Here is a 19,243-nt window from a genome sequence, read left to right as displayed (position 1 = left end):
TTTTAACTTCAAGTCTTCACAGTATGAAGTGAAAATCACCCATACACCCTCCATCTGTAAAATATATTTTAAAACTGCCTGAAACTGCAAACGTGATTGATTTTATACAAAAGCTTAACACATCTCACCCCAAATCCCTGTGGAAAAGATGTCTGGGACCTAAGAATAATCTTTGTTAAGTCCACACATTTGTTAGATTGAGGTGAATCTGTGAATTAAAGGTGAGATGTAACTTTCATCCTCTCTCAAATAAAAAAAAAAATGATACTTTCAACAATACAGCCAGATAATGATGAAAATACAGCTATGGAAATCTAGAAAACACCAAGAAATATATTAAAATTATGACTGTTTCAATTATCCTATAATGATTTAAGTAAAAGCAACTTATGACAAGGCTTTCAAAAAGTGTAGTTATTTTTAAAGTAAATGACTATTTATTACAGTTTTATACCTGAAATAGAGAAATCATTTTGAGTATTCACATTCAGTACTCAAATTTACCACGGTTCCTCATGGTTTGACAGCTAATCTTTTATTCTGCAATAACAAAAATAAAAGATGAAGAAAGATTGATGCTAATTTTCATATTAAGTGAATATCTCCTACATATGTCCTGATATATTCTAATATCTACATAATAACTATAAAGGTCTTTTTTTCTTTCAAAATACAGTGTCTTGCAAAGTGTGTTGGAATGACAGCTAATGAGATGTGAAACACAGAGAATCCATTCCAAACCATTATTCATTTAGGTTAGCTTTCTGGTTATTTGGACCATTGTGATTTTTCACAACTGTTTCTGGAAATCTGGGAATATCACTACCTTCAATTTCTTACAGAATTTTTAATGTTATTAGTTATTTAAGAATATGTATCTCCTATTTGCAGTATTCAGAGAGATGTGTGATATTATGCAAAACAGTCAAAGCTAAATCAAAAGGGCTTGATCCCTGGGAGCAGAAAAGAGGGTCTTCTAAATATCTGCAGAGGTAGATTGCAACACATGTGAAAATTCCACTGCAGAAGACATTATGTGTAATGGAAGAACTACAATATGATAGGAGAGAGCGGTCAGCTTAATTTGGGAAAAAATATTGATATACATGTCACCACTTTCCCAAACAATTAGTAGATTTAGAAGGAATTGTTATAAAACCATACGCACAAAAATCCACACAACCTGATTTCTGATAAACTTCAACACAAATGACATTGCAGAAACAACTATAAGCAAGTAAGAAATTCTGATTAGCTTCCTTAGGTGTACAGATTTTAGTATGTTTATTCTAGAAGTCTAATATCCACTATGAGTGCCTATGTACCCTGCGCGTCTTTCTGTTTCTGGGATACCTCACTCAGGATGATCTTTTCCAGTCCCACCATTTACCATTCATTGTTTCCTTGTTTTTTTATTGCTTGAAGCTAATCAGGAAGGAGGGCTCTGGCTAAGATGCTCAATCCCCATTCAGAAAGACAAAGAGGATGGACATTGGAGGAGGGAGAAAACAGGGAATAGGACAGAAGCCTACCACAGAGGGCCTCTGAAAGGCTCTACCATACACAGTACTAAGGCAGATGCTGAGACTCATAGCCAAACTTTGGGCAGAGTGCATGGAATCTTATGAAAGAAGTGGGAGATATTAAGACTTAGAGAGGATAGGAACTCCACAAGGACAGCAACAGATTCAAAAAGTTTGGGCACAGGGTTTTTTTTCTGAAACTGATACTCCAACCAAGGACCACTCATGGAGATGGCCTGAAACCAGTGCACAGAGTTAGCCTGTTCAGTATCCAAGTGGCCTCCATAGAAATGGGGACAGGGACTGTCTCTGACAGGAACTGATTGGCCTGTTCTTTGATCACCTCCCCCTAAGGGGGGAGCAGTCTTGCCAGGCCACAGAAGAAGAAAATGCAGCCACTCCTGATGAGATCTGATAGATTAGGATCAGAGGGAAGGGGAGGAGGACCTCCCCTAACAGTGGACTGGGAGAGGGACATGAGTGGGGAAGAGGGAAGGTGGTATTGGGACGAGAGAAGAGAGGGAGCTACAGGGGGATACAAAGTGAATAAAGTGTAATTAATAAAAATTTAAAAAAAGAAATTCTGAAAGTGAAATAATCTTCCTTAAAAAAGAGCACATCACTTGGCTAACCAATACTAAATGGTCAATTCTGAAAATATACGTACAAATACCATTATACAGACTGATGTGTTTGAATTTACACAATTAGGAATGTATGTATATCTACACATATACATGTGTTTAAAACCAATTAATGAAATAAGAGGTTATAAATTTGAAAGACATCAGTAAGGCTAGATTGTAGGGTTCGGAGGGAGAAAAGAGAAAGAGGAAAAAATGTAAAGAATCTCAAAAATAAAAAAAAAATTGATTATATGAAACTAGACATCCCTATGTCAGACTGATTGGTATTTACTAATGTATGTATCCTAATGCAGCCTTATTTTCAAATATATTCAGTATACAGCATGAGTAACATATGAGTGCATAAATAAAAATAATTTGTAGTTAATATAACAAAACAAAGAAAAAAATATATGTTAGATTTTGGTCATTTCGAAAGGGTCAACATTTTATTCACATCTTATTAGAGACAGCAATTTGCATTAGACATCAATCATTCAGAAGCTTAAAACAATCATTTCTTTTTTTGGTTCTATCAGACATTCTTTAACAACCTGCATTACAATACTGTAGTCCTGAATTTTATTTTGAAATTTTAGTGGAATTATTAAAGGCATGTTTATGCACAAGCATTAAAATGTTTTTTACATCACTATTTAGAAAATTTTAAATATAATAATACATAATTCCAAATTGTCAGCTCTTTCCCTATGGCTACCTGCCTAAATTGATTTGAAATGAATAGGTTCAGGAAATGTAAAGGGCTTTTCTTTTCATAAACTTAAAGAGATGCAGCTGTTCCAGCAAGTGAAAATGATTATAAATTATTAGTGTCAATCAAAGGTGCGATTTCCATCTCCTGATTAAATCTATACAAAAGAGCTTCAAACACACAGTTCAGCTGCCACCAAATGACAAATCAATCAGGAAAGACAATACAAGTGAGTGATTAGTCTGCAGGCAAAAGACAATAGCATGTGGGTGGCATTTTCCTCCTCATGAAAAAGCCTTCTATTAATCTGAAAATAGAGAGTGACCATTTACTGAGTCTCCTTATATTTAAGTATTAAAAGGCTTTTCAGCATGAACATTCTATTGCCCGCAACATTGAAACAACAAAGGAAAAGGCTTCGAAGGCTTTTAAATGTGATTTCTTAAGAAAAATATAGGATTGCCCACTGCATTCAAGAAATTGTATTTATAACAATTGCATCAAAACAAATTTAAGTGATTTTTTTTTAATATATGAACATAGATTATGTGAAAAAGTCAAGCCAGACATAATAGAGTGTGCCTCGAATCCCAATACTGGGGAGAGCTAGGCAGGAGGGGTTGTTGAAATGCAAAGCTAGCAAGGACTACATAGTACAGCTCCTAGTTATAAGCAAGGAAAAAGGAAAATTGACTAGCTTTTTGTTTCAGGGAGAAGGGAAGGGTTTAAATCTATTTCCCAGTGACGATTTTATAATGTATAGTTTGAAAAGAAAAATTTAAATTGAGTAACTATTTTCAACTCTATTTTTTTAATTTGCATCTTTTAAAATTTCTTAATATGTTTATAAATTACAGTTTATTCACTTTGTATCCAAACTATAGCACCCTCCTCATCCCCTCCTAATCTCACCTTCCCTCCCTTATCTCCTCCTATGCCCCTCCCCAAGTCCACTGATAGGGGAGGTCCTCCTCCTCTTCCTTCTGACCCTAGCCTATCTGGTCTTATTAGGACAGCTGTATTGTCTTCCTCTGTGGCCCAGTAAGGCTAGTCTCCCATCAGCAGGAGCAGATCAAAGAGCCAGCCACTGAGTTCATGTCAGAGACAGTTCCTGTTCCCATTACTAGGGAACCCACTTGGATACTGAGTTGTCACGGGTTACATCTGTGCAGGGGTCTTAGGGGTTCTAGGTTATCTCCATGCATGGTCCTTGGTTGGAGTCTCAGAGAAGACCCAGAAGTTCCCAGAAGTTTTTTGGTCTGTTGCTCTCCTTCTGGAGCTCCTATCCCCTCGAGGTCTTCAAGTAAAATATTTCTTTATTTTATTGTTTTTGAAATTAAACGATGTTTATATTATCTTTCCTTCACCTCCCTCCAGCCTTCACAGTCCTGCACCTTGCTTCCTTCAAATTCAAGGCTTCTTTTCCTTTAATTGCTGTTGTTATACATCTATCTGTAAAGATATCTCTTTATCTCTCTATCATCTATATTTCATCTATCTGTCATCTATCTAATTATCTATCAATCTAGATCTATATATTTGCATAAATATATACATGTAACTTAATCTGTTTAGCCTGTCAGTTATTAAGAACCTTCTTCATGCTGTGACCCTTTAATACAGTTCCTCATGTTGTGGTGACCCCACAACCATAAAATAATTTTTGTTGCTATGCCATAACTGTAACTATGCTAATGTTATAAATCATAATGTAAATATCTGTGTTTTACACTGTTCTCAAATGGCTCATGACCTACAGTTTGAGAATCACTGGTCTATGTGAGTTCTGTACTAGCCATTTGTTAGTAGAAAACCAATTAGGGAAAAAGCCTTTTTACCGCTCTCTGCAATCAGCTGTTTACAGTTCTTCTTGTAAGGGTAGGAAGTTCTGAGATTCTCTGCTTTCATGTCCCCTTGCCTTGTATTCAGCCATCATGTTTAAGTATAATAGGAGAAGCTTTCCTGTCATTTCCTCTCATTCTTTAATAATTCTCCCCAGCCTCTAGTTTTAAGAGTGACTAAATTTTTTTCAGTCAAAATATTAGCATATAGAACACTTTTAAAACCAACTATAAAATTAATTTCCATGCAAATTAAAATAATGTAGTGATTTCTATCTAAATTTGTGATTATGATATAATATTGATTTTTAAATGAATACAATTTTCTTTGTGCTTTCATTTTTGTAACCTATTATAGGATTCTAATTAGCCTTTATAAATAATTAAGCACATGTATTACATAATATGGCCACTTTCCTAAGTATCTAAAGGTCTGTTTAGTATCATTGTTGATATATATATTCTTATTTTATGGTGGAAAAACCTGAGGTAAAGCTCACTGTATACATTATCAATGTCATATGAAAAATTATGCATACCTCTTATTTTTTTGCATTAGTTATAAGGGTTCATAATGATTTTTCTACAAACATGAGAAAGTAAGTTACCCTTTAATTTTCTTCACATTATTTCCTCAACTGCAATAATAATAGCAATGATTATGTGCAACCTCGTGTGTGTGTATCTGCATGCTGTGTCTTCACGGGCATGTGTTAAGAGGATATACTTCTGTGTGTGTGCATTCGTGTATTTTGTTGAAGAGTCATATAATCTGTGTAAAGCTGACAAGCCAAGCGTTAAATAAATAAAAACACCAATATATTAATATTATTTTCTGAGGAAAATGTAGGATGTCAAAAATATAAAAATTAGGCTGTTTTAAAGAATTAATATTAAAATAACAGCATTTCATTTATTTGGAATAGAGTAGTAGTCTTTGTGCAATATATCTATTTAGTCTACCTTCAGTACATGGTGTCTCCATTGGATTTACAACCCTTTGTAACACTCTGGGGAGAAACTGCTCTAGGCACTGCAGAATGACTGAAGGCTTTTGAAGAGAGGAATGACAGGAAGAAAGGTGTATTTAAGAAGACAGATTTTGTGGAAAGAATGTGAAGAGGATTCAGGCCATGAGAGAAAGGTGGCAATGAGATCAGAGAAGGCTCTGCTGTTCCCCACGGGCTATGAGTATGTAAGCATTATTTCACTAAAAAGTCAATAAATGGCTTCAAGGCAAGGATTTTATCATATGCTTTAAAATACTGAACTCCTTGTCAGTGGAAATAGAATGAAACAAACCAGAGACAGTTCTGTAAAGAAACACAACTGGAGACACGACACAGTACTGCTAACATGAAAATGGTGTCTTGGGAGCTCTTCACCCTAGCTGGAGCAGTGCTGTTCCTGGAGTCCTGGGACCCTGTGTTGCCTCTGTTTAGCTCAAGGATGGTTAATGTAGAGATGCAATGAATGATGAGTGAAGGTCAGTTAGCTCTAAGTCTCAGACTGAGAAAAGCTATCATGGCTTCCTGAAAGATCACTTACCTTAATGGAATACAAGGCATTAAAATATTGTTTATACTCAAACAACATTGGAAACACAAGATATATGAACCATACTTGAATATATTTTTCTCAAAGCATATTTATCAAGCAGATGATTTGGTAAAATGCCAACTTCCAAGGGGGTGGGGGAGGCAAGTCTCTGTAAACACTAGATACTTGTTTTTGCTGAAATATGGATTGGAACCAGAGAAGAGGTTAACTTCAGTGGAAATCAGAGTAAATGAGATTTAAATGAATAATACACAAATACAACAACTTCTCAGAAAGACATAACATGATGCTTATAGCAATATTGCTAAATCCCAAGTTTGTTAATTAACAGATAAAGCAATCTCCTTTAATTGTATCTAATTAAGATAATTTAGTCTCCAGGGTTTCCTGTTTTGTTGACAAAATGAAGAATAAAGAATAATGTTAAGAAAAAAAGGTCTTTTTTGTCTCGTCATGATTCTTATTGGTAATGAAATTTAAAATCAAATTATAAAATAATACAATAAAATAATGTTATTGATTTTTAAAAGTGTTATGAGGAATTATCATTTATTCCAACTGCTTTTATTGGAAAGTAGTTCTATTGTCCACACACTATCATATATTATTTTTTATTTTAATTGTTTATTTATGTTTTATTTGTTTTTTATAATTGTTTCTATTTTGTTTTACAGTCTTGTGACTAATTGTCTCACTGAAATCAAATGTGTGATTTTTTTAAAGTAGTCTTTGTGTGCAAAACAAAATATGTGCTTCCAAGTTATATGAAATAATATTCAGGGGAACTCGTAAGTGGATAAATTAGTTTTCCTGAAAGCAGAAGAGATCCTAGGAGGGTGAATTATAAGTATATAATATGCTTATATATAACTATGTAACTATAACTCCTGAAACAAGCTATTCTGAGAAGTCCAAGGCAAGTCTTCAATTGATCTTATCATCCTTTGTGTGCTAATGGTGCTATTTCACAAGTGACTTTTCCTGGATCGTTTCCTCCAGTGCAAGCCTGGATCTTCCATGAATGTATCTTAACACTGATGGAGTTTGTACTGAGCTTTCTTGCGCTGTGTGGACCTGCCATAATGCCAGCTCTGCCCGGCTGGTCAGAAATTGGAAACGGCAAGGCACAGAGCCCCATGATAGAACCAAACACAACTGACAAAACATAACGAAAGTCAACAAAATGATTCCTGTTTATTGATAGTTTGTTACACTCGTAACATCAGTGCCTAGACCAGTCAGTTGTCATCAAAGAAGCTTCATACAGCAACTGATGGCCGCAGATGCAGAGACCCACAGACACACATTAGGCAGAACTTGAGGAGCACTGAAGAAGAGGGAAAGGAAAGATTGTAGGAGCAGGGAGGGGGGAAGAGGGAGGACATCAGGATAACATGACCCACAAAACCAACTAAGCAGGGCTCAGAGGTCGTCCCAGAGACTGAAGAGGTTACAATTGGTTCTCTTCATACATGCTATGGCAGTTCAGCTTGGAGTTTTTGTGGGACTCCTAACAATGGGAGTAAGGGTTTCTCTAACTCCTTTGCCTGCTTTTGGGGTCCTTTTCCTCCTACCAGTTTGCCTCATCCAGCCTTCACTAGAGGGTTTGTGCCTAATCTTATTGCATCTTATTTTGTTCAGCTCAGATCACTCAGAATACTGCTCTTTTCATTTTTTTAAATTTTCACTTTCTCTCCTCCCAGGTCCACTTTCCTTTCCTCTTTCTCTTAACCCTTCTCCCCTCTCAGAAAAGGGGTCCCTCACTTACCCATCTCAGAACATCAAGTCCTATCAGGACTGAGGCATTCTGTATCACAGTGCTCTGGCCAGGCAGCCCTGCTGGGGAAAGTAATAGAAAAGCATGCAAGAGTCCTTGTCAGAGACAGCTCCCTCCTTGTCTGAGACAGCTCCTGTCTACCTTGCTAGCAGACTCACATGAAGACCAAACTGCTAATTGAGTACATGTGTGTTGGAGCCCTAGGTTCAGTACAAACTTGGTCCTTGGTTGGTGTTTCAGTATCTGCAAGTCCTCCCTCCTGCTGAGGGCCTCAGTTAGTTGGTTCTGTTTGTCTTTTCTTAAGGTAAGTGGAGGAGCAGTGAATCTGGGGGAAAAGGGATGTAGGGGTGCTTGCTGGGAGAGGTTTCTGTCAGGGTACATTGTATGAGAGAATGAATAGAGATAAAAAGAGAAAGAAAGAAAGAAAGGAAGGAAGGAAGGAAGGAAGGAAGGAAGGAAGGAAGGAAGGAAGGAAGGAAAGAAGGAAGGAAGGAAGGATGCAGTAGCTACAGTGGGTTGCTTTTCTTAAAATGGTTCTGTAATTTCAGGATAGTTTATAACAGGCCTCCTAGATATCAGACAATATGAAGGTAATTTGATTCTTACTACATTCCCAAAACATCATTATATTTCAGAACTCATTAGTATATATTTCTTACCCCTCTCTGAAATGGCCTCCCTTAAGCTCAGGTTTGTTTTCTTCTAAATGCTACCTTTTAACTCTATGTAAAGGATCCAAAAAACAAATTAACTTAAAAGAAAAGTCCAAATGAGCTTTGGTAATTCAATTTTAAATTCCTATTTTAGATTACAAAAATATTAAGTAAAAAATGATGTCCTCTCATCTCACTAGGCCTCATTAGTTGCAAGTAATCAGAAAGGAGGGAGGAGAATAAAAACTGGAAAAATACAGTGTGGCTGTGTGTGGAGGAGTGCAGGTGCATGTGTTTGCATTCATGTATGTGTGTGTGTCCTTTGAGAGTGTGTACACTCATGTGCAGGAACTTGTGATATGGATGATCTAGTTTTTCTATTTCCAGGGATAGGGGAAGAAAAGGGGCCCAGGGTCTTATCTGATAACTCTTTTTAAAGACTAAAAATGTGATGTTTTTGAGTTGTGACTTCTCACGGTAAATTAACACATACAAGAAAATCATCATGCTAAGGCATATAAAGTATAATGGTCTAAAGAGGCCTTAATCCATTGTCTAAAAAGCCTTGAGGTTTGGGGTTTGGCTTGGTGATATTCACCCGTTATCAGGTAACAGGGAAGACTGAACTTCTGTGGAAGCCTCAAGTAATATAATATTAAAATCTGTCTGAGATTAAAAAAACAAAAAAGTGCCCAGTCTAAAGAAAAATAATAAGACAATAGATACTCCCCCAAATAAACAGAATAAGAAAATGTCACTTAAAAATAAATCTTAGCTGTGCATGCTGGTGAGAGCCTGCAATCTCAGCAACTCACGTAAGCTGAGGCAGGTAGATCTCTGTGAGTTTAAGACTAGCCTGGTCTACAAAGTGAGTCCAGAACAGACAAGGTTACACAGAGAAACTCTGCCTGGAGAAAAATAAATAAATAATAAATAAATAAACAAACAAAACAAAACAAAAATCTTGGGTGTTTTTTCATAGATACATTTTAAAAGTGAAATACGATATATTTTCATGGTTGTGTAACGTGGAAAGGATAGGAGCTCTACAAGGACCAAATATGTCTGGGCACAGGGTCATTTCTGAGACTGACACTCCACCAAGGACCATGTATGGATATAACCTAGAACCTCTGCTCTGATGTAGCCTGTGGTAGCTCAGTAACCAATTGGTTTCCCATAGTAAGGGGAACAGGGACTATTTCTGACAGGAATTCAATGGCAGGCTCTTTGACCTCCCCACCCCCCAAGGAAGGAGTAGTCCTGCTAGGCCACAGAGGAGGACTTTGCAGCCAGTCCTGAAGATACCTGATAAAACAGGGTTAGATGAAAGGGGAGGAGGTCCTCCCCAATCAGTGGACTTGGAAAGGGGCAGGGAGGAAATGAAGGAGGAAGGGAGAGTTTGGGAGGGAATAAGGGAGAGGGATACAGCTGGGATACAGAGTTAATAAAATGTAACTAATAAAAAATAAATAAAAGAAAAGAATTAGAGGCAAACAGGAATGAAGGAAGCCAGCAGATGCCAGTACACACTGTCACAGTGCTTGCCCACCTATTCTGTACTTACGTAGCTTGTTTTGAGTGTCTTCTCTAAAAGCTTGACTTAACTGGAAAATTACAATTGCTTCTTTAGACACAAGCTTCAGACACACAAACAGGCACTTCTAAGTCTCTCCACTTTCCACAGAGGAGAGGATGGTTTACAGTCGACTTGCAAAAATACCTTAGAATATATCCTGAGACTAACGCTAGCATTGCACGGTTCAAATGGTTTGCTCTTCCTAGGAAGATGGATGTCTTTTATTAAGAAGATGGTGGTGTCCTTACACTTATGACCCAAGTTTTCATAAATGTCAGAGTTTCACAATCTTTGTTTAGATGTTCACTGCATTATCACTTTCAATCTCAACTACTAGTTAAGGCACAGTTTTGTCACCTTTCTTAAAAATCTAACAGTAGTCAGTATTCTAGAATATAGTGATGCTAACGTTGGGCTAAGATCTTCCTTCTATTATCAGATTTTTAGATGAAATCAAATACGTAGTTCATTCATTATCACTGCTGATTCTGGAAAACACCAAAAGATCATTATTTGCCTAACAGATGTCTTCTAAGAAGAATCTTTGTGTAAATTTCCAATTTTCATAGGTTCAAAGCTTCATGATTCACCTCCAAGTTTTGTTATGCAGATGTAGATTCCCTCTGAAGCAGCAGCTGAGATTTTTCTTTACAGACACCTTCACTGGAGAGGGCTGACTTTGGAAGTAGCTATTGACTCTCTGTATCCTAGGCAGTTTCATATTGATCTTGAGGCAACTCAATTACAAACACCTGGAAGAAGCAATGAATTTGAATAGTGTTCACGGCTTCTTTTTTAATACATCTTTTTCCTCCTTTGTGAAGGGCAATGACTCACAGTTTGCAAAATGAATCACAAGGAGATACTCTTGTGCTCTTCGTGGAGGTAAAAGGATAGAAATTTTTAAGACAAAGCACTTTTTGGCAAGTGTTGAGATTATTTATGATTATGTATTCTGTCCAATTTTTATAGGCCAAAAGAATAAGTGTTTTTCTTCTTTTATGAAGTCTGTACCAGCTAAATGTTAAAACTCTTATGGTAGAAGGTGTAAGGTGCAATCGATGTTTCTTTTTCAAAAATTAATAATAAAGGAAACATTATATCCTAAGGAGAAGAGAGGTGTATTGTGGGACAATTGAATTACCTTTTATTGCACAATGACTAGCTGATTTCTTTTTCTTTGTAGAACTATAATATTTCAAATGTGGGGAAGAGTTAAAGAGTGAGTGTGGAGAGAGGAGCCGACATGCCTATGCTGTGAGTCTACCTGAGAGTGTCTGTGGGAAACCTGCCACGTTGACACTGTATCCAATCACACTTCACAGGAATAAATGTAATGGCATACAAATACCTTGTTCTCAGGACCTGGCACATGTTACATGATTTAGTACACCATCAGAATATTAAACTCCAGTAAACCGGTAAAATAAAAGATAAAAATTCTCAATTATACAAATAAGCTGGAAGCTGGTTAGCACTGAAGTTAGGATTATAAATGTTGTGCTGCACATACTTAAATGTATCAATTAAAATCCAGTTTTGTTCAATTATCATATTTATGTCCATACATGAAGGTCAAACTGATGCCTTCCTAATTAAACTCGCATATTGATGGCATCCTTCTTTCTGTTCTGAGAATTGGCCGGGACAGTGTCAGATGCAGAAATAAGTTGGGATTGGCACCATGATTATAATATAATAGGAAAAAGTAATGTAGGACTAGAGTTACAGGAGAATGAAACTTTATATATGATGGAAAGTTCCTTTTGAGTGAAGACAACTGGATCAAATTTCCTAAGAGAACTATTACTGGCATTTATTATTAGAATAAATTTGTCTTCTTGCCAAATACTCACATGAAATTGGCTTGGCCACTTGCATGTCTACTGGAATGATGCTACTGTTCTTCCACTCACCCTATTCCTTAACATTATGTTTTTATCTCTCTGGTTGCAGGAACTATTTTACTTGATGTTGAAGAAAGAATTACCCAAAAGTCTCATTGTTTAAAAGTTATGACACATTATATTCTAAAATCTTACCTTCTAATAAATGAACTTGCCCTCTTTCAGATATATTTTACTCTTATTTCAAAATATAAATATTAGCTATAACTTGTTTGACTTTCAATTAGGCCCTTTATAGCTGAAAATAACTATGCTTTTTAAAAATAATTAAACACAATTGAAAAATATGTACAATAAAATGTTTTCTCAGAATGGGTCATTAATTTTTTAATTGCACTTTAAATCATGGCTCAGTTTTAACCATCTGTTACTATCATCACCTGGTCTCCACATTGGGTTGGCTCGATTCACAGTAAATGTTGCAGACCTCTAAACAGTTTTGGGGTCATGGTGCTGTGAGCAGGTGTTTGATGTGTGTATTCTCTTCCTCCTCAGATGTAAGCTTTTGGTATTCAAAAAATTTACTCTTCACTTCAGCTTGAATACAGAGTATTTTCTGTACAAGCAAAGGAAGAATTTTTGAAGGAACATTATTCCTCTATGTAGCAAAATTATAACCAAAACCCGTAAAGAGAATTAGAAAACTGTTCAGACACAAAATTTAAAAAGCAGGTTACTCATTAGCCTGAGACAAAAACAAAACAAAAGAAAGAAAAGAACCTTTACATATATTTAATGATATTTTTGACATGAGAGAAAACCCAGAAATCTAACGGAATCTAAAATGCTAGGGAGAAATAATTACACTAGCTTATGTACTTTAATTTTCTCGTTTAATTACATTGTTTTGGTTTGATTGACACACCTTAGTGATACTGATGAAGTAGGTATTATGCATATGGTAGTGAAAGAATGATAATTATGAAAAAAATTAAAAATTGAAACTACTTTAACAGTATCTTAAAGGGCTTGCATTGAAGCTATGATGCCCTCTGGTGTGCAGATACTTTAAAGTCTAGTCTCGCATACATTCTTTACATAGTCCCCTCTAAGCACTAATTGCTGGGGAAAAAAACACTTAAAATTTAACAATCCCCAATATACTCAATTACCAAAGCAGAAAATGCTAATACAAATCCAATTAATGATTTTTAAAGTGCAAATGAAATTAAGTTTATTTATGTTTGTTCCTGGGTGCAGGTAGCAATGTCTGATGAAAATGCCAAAGCTTCAAGTTCTACAGACGCTTGTCTGCAACCCATCAGAAGATTATGAATAAACATTCATCGAGGAGTATGCAGATTTTCTAACAGAAAAGCCATGAATGTTTTAACACCCAGGGGGTCAAATTATAATAAAGGGATAGCACCTGTCACTGGAGGCAAACTACAAGATCACCTTTGCAATCCCTAGAGCAATTAAATCACTGACAATTTAGCCTTCCTCTGGCAAGCAGAGCCTCCAAAGGCATGCACATACCTCTCAGAGGGCCGTATGCTTAAATTGCTTTAAATTCTACTCGTTCATTTTTTTTCTAAGCACTGTTTTCCATGTACCATATATAAGGCTCCCCTCACAAAGGCAATGTGAATTCTTATATTTTATTAAATTATGAGAGGCAAAGCTTACATGGCTCCTTTTGATCATTATGGTTCATCACTAATAATGTGTAACCTTTCAGTTCACAAAAATATCATTTTATAAAACATCTGTGCACAGATTTGATCTCTGCATTAAAGCTTCAATAAAATGTTTTGAATTCTCTTTCTAGTAACCTGTGTTTACAGAAAAACAGAGAGATTGTAATTTTATTTAATGTTCTTCAGGGCCTATAAAGGTTATTTCCTGGGTATGTGTATCTATCTAAGAAATTGTGAAACTGATTATGCTCACAGCCCAGGCAGAAAAACTCACTTTTGCACAGTCTCCTAAAATGTTAATGTTAGTATGCCATCATTCTGGCTCTAGCTGTTAATTCTGGGGTTTTGTTTATTTGTTTTTGTTTTTTGATATGGGAAGATACTCCTTCAAGACAGTGGTTTCTTGGACTCACATACTGATGGCTGGGTGGTTTGAAAGCCACAAAAGCAGAACACACCAGTTCAAGGCAGAAGAATTTAAGAAGACATAAAAGCTTCAGGAAGGAAAACAACCAACTGAACCTGCTATATCGGCTGGAGGAAGAGCTCGTTTCTGGAGGACAAAAGTCGCAGTATCCACTCCACTTCCAAATGCACAGTTGCATTCCGCACAACGTCTATGCTTGCTCTTTTAGCAGAGCGGTAACCCAGGAGATCTTCTCAATCTCTTACCACATTTTAATAAACTCACATTACATAAGGCTACTATTCAAACTGTTCACTGTCTGAAAGAATTAAATGTCCTGTTAGAGTATTTCCTTCGGTGACGACTACACGACTAGTGTTTTGCATATTTGTTAGTCAAACACGCAAATGTTCGCAACAACAAGCAGCAATAACGGCACATTCAAGCGAGTCATATGAAAGGGGAGGAGGTCCTCCCCTATTAGTGGACTTGGAAAGGGGCAAGGAGGAGATGAGGGAGGGATGGTGGGATTGGGGAGGGAATGAGAGATTCAGCTGGGATACAGAATTAACAAAATGTAACTAATGAGAAAAATAAAATTATGGAAAAAAAATAACGGCACATTCAAAGGGAGTCTACTGCAACGAAAGAAACACATGAGAAAAAAAACAAAAACAAAAACAAAAAACAGAAAATTAGTTCCATGAAAGCATGCAATGAAGGATTCTTTCACAAAATTTGAAAAGACAAATGTTATTCCAGGCCTTTTTACATTAACTGAAAATTTTCAGAAGTCCATGACAATAATTTTCTTGTGAGAATAGTGGAGGCATGCAGGTAATGAGCTAGAAACCAGCCTGGACTGCAAAGACAGTGAGAGGCTGGCAAGAAGAGTACTAGAAAAGAGGTAATTTCTGTGTTTCACAAATGCCTCAAATCTTAAGGTATATATTTTACCATACACATGTAAGCACTCAAACAAATAATGCACAGGTATGCTTTAGTAACACTATCTTGGCTAAAAATTTAATTGTAATGTAATAAATTTAGTCATCTAGCAGCAATGGAGAAAGATTCTCATTTCTCCACATCCTCTTCAGCATGTGTTTTCACTTGAGTTTTGATCTCAGCCATTCTCTTGGGTGTGAGATGGAATTTCAGAATCATTTTGATTTTGATTTCCCGGATGACTAAGGATATTGAGCATTTCTTTAAATGTCTCTTCACCATTCGATATTCCTCTATTAAGAATTCTCTGTTTAGCTCTGTACCCCATTTTTAAATTGGATTATTTGCTTTATTTGGTGTTTAATTTCTTGAGTTCTTTTTATAGTCTTCATATTAGCTCTCTGTCAGAAATAGGGTTGGTGAAGATATTTTCCTAATCTGTAGGTGGTTATTTTGTTTTGCTGACTGTGTCCTTTACTTTACAGAAGATTTTCAGTTCTACGAGGTCCCATTTATTGACTGTTGATCTTAGAGCCTGAACTTTTGTTGTTCTGTTCAAGAAGTTGTCTCCTGTGCCGATGAGTTCAAGGCTCTTCCCCAGTTTTTCCTTCTAAAAGATTTAGAGTAGGATGTAAACTTTTACAGCCTCTTTGGAAATCAATCTGGAGCGTTCTTCCAAAACTTGGAACAGTGATATCTCAAGACACAGCTATACAACTCCTGGGCATATACCCATAAAATACTCCCCCAAACAACAAGGACGTTTGCTCAACTATGTTCATAGTGGCTTTATTAATAATAGCCAGAATCTGGAAACAACCTAGATGTCCCTCAACTGAAGAATGACTAAAGAAATTGTGGTACATGTACACAATGGAATATTCCTCAGCTATTAAAAACAAAGAACTCATGATATTTTCAGGCAGTCGCATCCATGGAACTAGAAAAGATCATCCAAAGTGATCTTTCCAGACCTGGAAAGACACACATGGTGTGTATTCCCTTATAAGTGGATATTAGACCCAAAGAAGCTAAGTAAGAAGGAAGGCCCAAAGGCGGGTGCCAGAATTTCACTCAAAAGAAGTACAATAGACAGCAGAAGCTGATGAAGAGAGGGAACTAGACAGGAGATGGAATGGGGTGGGAAATAAAGGTGGGTATCTGATGTAGAGAGAGTGGGGGTGGGAAGTGGGTGTGGGGGTGGGAACAAGAAGGGAAACTGGGGATGGGGACATCTATTTGTATTTAGATATGCCATTTAAGTGAAGAGACATAGCCTATTTAGGATGTGATTCCACAAATTGCTGAGCCACTTTCATGAACCATATATCAAACCTCCTAATTCTGGGTGTTAAAATAAATTCTTAAGGAAATATCTATTAAACGGGGACAATCATTTCATGTAACTTTTCCAGGTAAGTCTCATGTTCAAACAAATTGGAGAATATTTTTGTAAATGAAAGATGTATGATAATTGTTACTAATGCTCTTTTATTATTAAAAAAGAGAAAAGGGATGAACAGCGGGACTTGCATATAATCAACATCAATCGGAGAAGCATTTCTGAGACAAAATAAAGATGTGGTGGATTTATTTTGATTCCTGTTTTGTATGGTGTTATTCAAAATAATTTATTCAGTCACTATAGATTCCAAAAAGCAGAAAAATGAGAAAAGAAACATTATTACTGATACAGGTAAATGCATAAAGAGATAGATAGATAGATAGATAGATAGATAGATAGATAGATAGATAGATAGATAGATGATAGATAGACACATACATACATACATACATGTTAGATAGATAAATAGATGGATAGAACTAGAAAAGATCATCCTGAGTGAGGCACCACAGAAACAGAAAGACAAGCATGGCATACACTCACTTGTAAGCAGATATTAGCCGTATAATACAGGATAGCCATCCTGAAATCTATAGACTTAAAGAAGCTTAACAACAAGGAGCACCGTAGGGAGGATGTTGAAATCTCATTCAGAATGGTGAACAAGATAGAGACCAGAAGGAGTGGAAAGGAGGAAATATGATGGAATCCTACTATAGAATGTCCTTTGAAATGATTCACCCAACAGGGGATTGAAGCATGTGCTGAGACTCGCAGGCAGTCTTTGAGGAGAGATCAGGGAGTCTTATGGAGGAAGAAAGAGGTTGGAATAGAGGAACATGGAAGGGATAGGAGCCCCACAAGGAGACCGACAAAACTAAAAGGTCTGAGTACAGGGGGTCCATCAGAGACTGATGCACCAAGGGAGGAGCATACATGGAGAGGAGCCTATTGGCAGCTCAGTCTCCATGTGGATCTCTGAGTGAGAGGAGCAGGGCTTCCTCTATAATTAACTCAGTTGACTGTTCTTTGATCACTCACTCCTGATGATGCAGCCTTGCCAGATACTCAGGAAAAGGATTCAGGCAGTCCTGATGAGATTTAACAAGATATGAGCAGATGGCAATAGTGGAGAACTCCCTCTTTCAGTGGACTAAGGGCAGGGGATGGGGGAAGAGGGAGGAAGAGTGAGACTGGGAGGAGTTGATGGAGGGGGCTTCAGTCTGGATATATAATGAATAAATTGGTGAAGAAAAAAATAAAGTAAAAACAATGAAAATCTACGGAGGAATATAAAAAGTAGAAAGCTAAGGATACAACTCAGAACCGTATTTTTTTGCATTCTCAATGCTCCCTGCATCTTCATTTTCTTGACTTCTGTGTTGATGATCACTTCCTTCCAAACAGGCAGACATTTGCTGCAACTGTTGTATTTAAAACTTGGAATTTTTTCTTCTAAATAACAGTTGGTTTCCTTCACCTTTGTCTTTATTGATTAAATGACTCTTGTGAATTTGTATTCAGTCCAACACCTCTCTTCTTAGAAGGTAGGACTTAGAGAAAAGAAGGAGTTTCTGGGGCCAAATAGACCCCAGGTGCACAGCTGACACTTTGTTAAAAATCTATACTGATTGCAATAACTGGATCCATCATGCAGCCATCTACATTGATTGTCGTGATTGCTGATGACTCAATCGACAGTTGTTTTCTCTGGGAAAACATTGCGAAAACCATGAGGATCAAAACCAGCTTCATTTTAAGTACAAGAGAAATGGAATGAAAAGAAAAAGAAAAACAGTGAAGAAAAAGAATATTAGCTAGAAAGCAGAATAATACTGCCGCTACCTTAGCAGCACTATTGCAGTTAACTCACACCCGAGCTATGAAATACGCTCTGTGAGACCAGCTCCAATCTAACATGGATAAATGATAGGTTTGATATTTTGGGTTATATAATAATTATTCCTAATGACAGGTGTCCAAAAGCATGGCGCTGCAAAGATAATACAGAGTGAAACTTGTTAGACTGGCAAATTATGAAAAATAAAATGTTTAAAAGTCTTGAAGAAAGCAATCCAATAATATATTTATTTTTGGACTTCTACTATGTTGTAACTGTGTCACCTAAATCAATTATTCTGTACCACCAAAGTTAGAAAGCAAAATTTAAAATTATAAAATAATTAAATAAATCTTTTTGTTTATATTGTTGGTTATTTATTCTAAATGATATATTTATAAAATAAATTTTAGGAAATATCAGTATATTCAATAAGTATAAGTTATCTAAATAACTATATCCAAAAAACTATAAGCAGAAAAGACTATTTTTAAGAGCAGTAAGTAAAACACAAAATATACATATCATTTTTAGTAGTATTTTTATTATTGAAGTATGAAGTTACCAATAGTTATACTCATTGCTGCTTTTGAAATAATCTAAATCCAATATCCTTTACTTGTTTTCTTATTAAAAGTGTTCCACTGAGTTTTGATTGATTTATTACTAAATTAATTTTAGCATTGAGGTACAATAAGTGGTTACGTAAAACTTCAGTAATTCAAATGTTTCTGTCAAAATTGTTTATTTTAGAATCAGCTCGTTCTTACTATGGAGTAGGCATTCCTGAATGGGATGTCTTCTTCGGTCATATCCCTTTCACAAAGCTCAGAGATCTATGCAGGAGAAGTTTCACTAATATCGTAAGAGTCAACACTGATGTGTG

Source organism: Meriones unguiculatus, chromosome 17, assembly GCF_030254825.1.
Source record: "Meriones unguiculatus strain TT.TT164.6M chromosome 17, Bangor_MerUng_6.1, whole genome shotgun sequence".
Lineage (NCBI taxonomy): Eukaryota > Metazoa > Chordata > Mammalia > Rodentia > Muridae > Meriones > Meriones unguiculatus.
Note: the sequence above shows the minus strand (reverse complement) of the source record.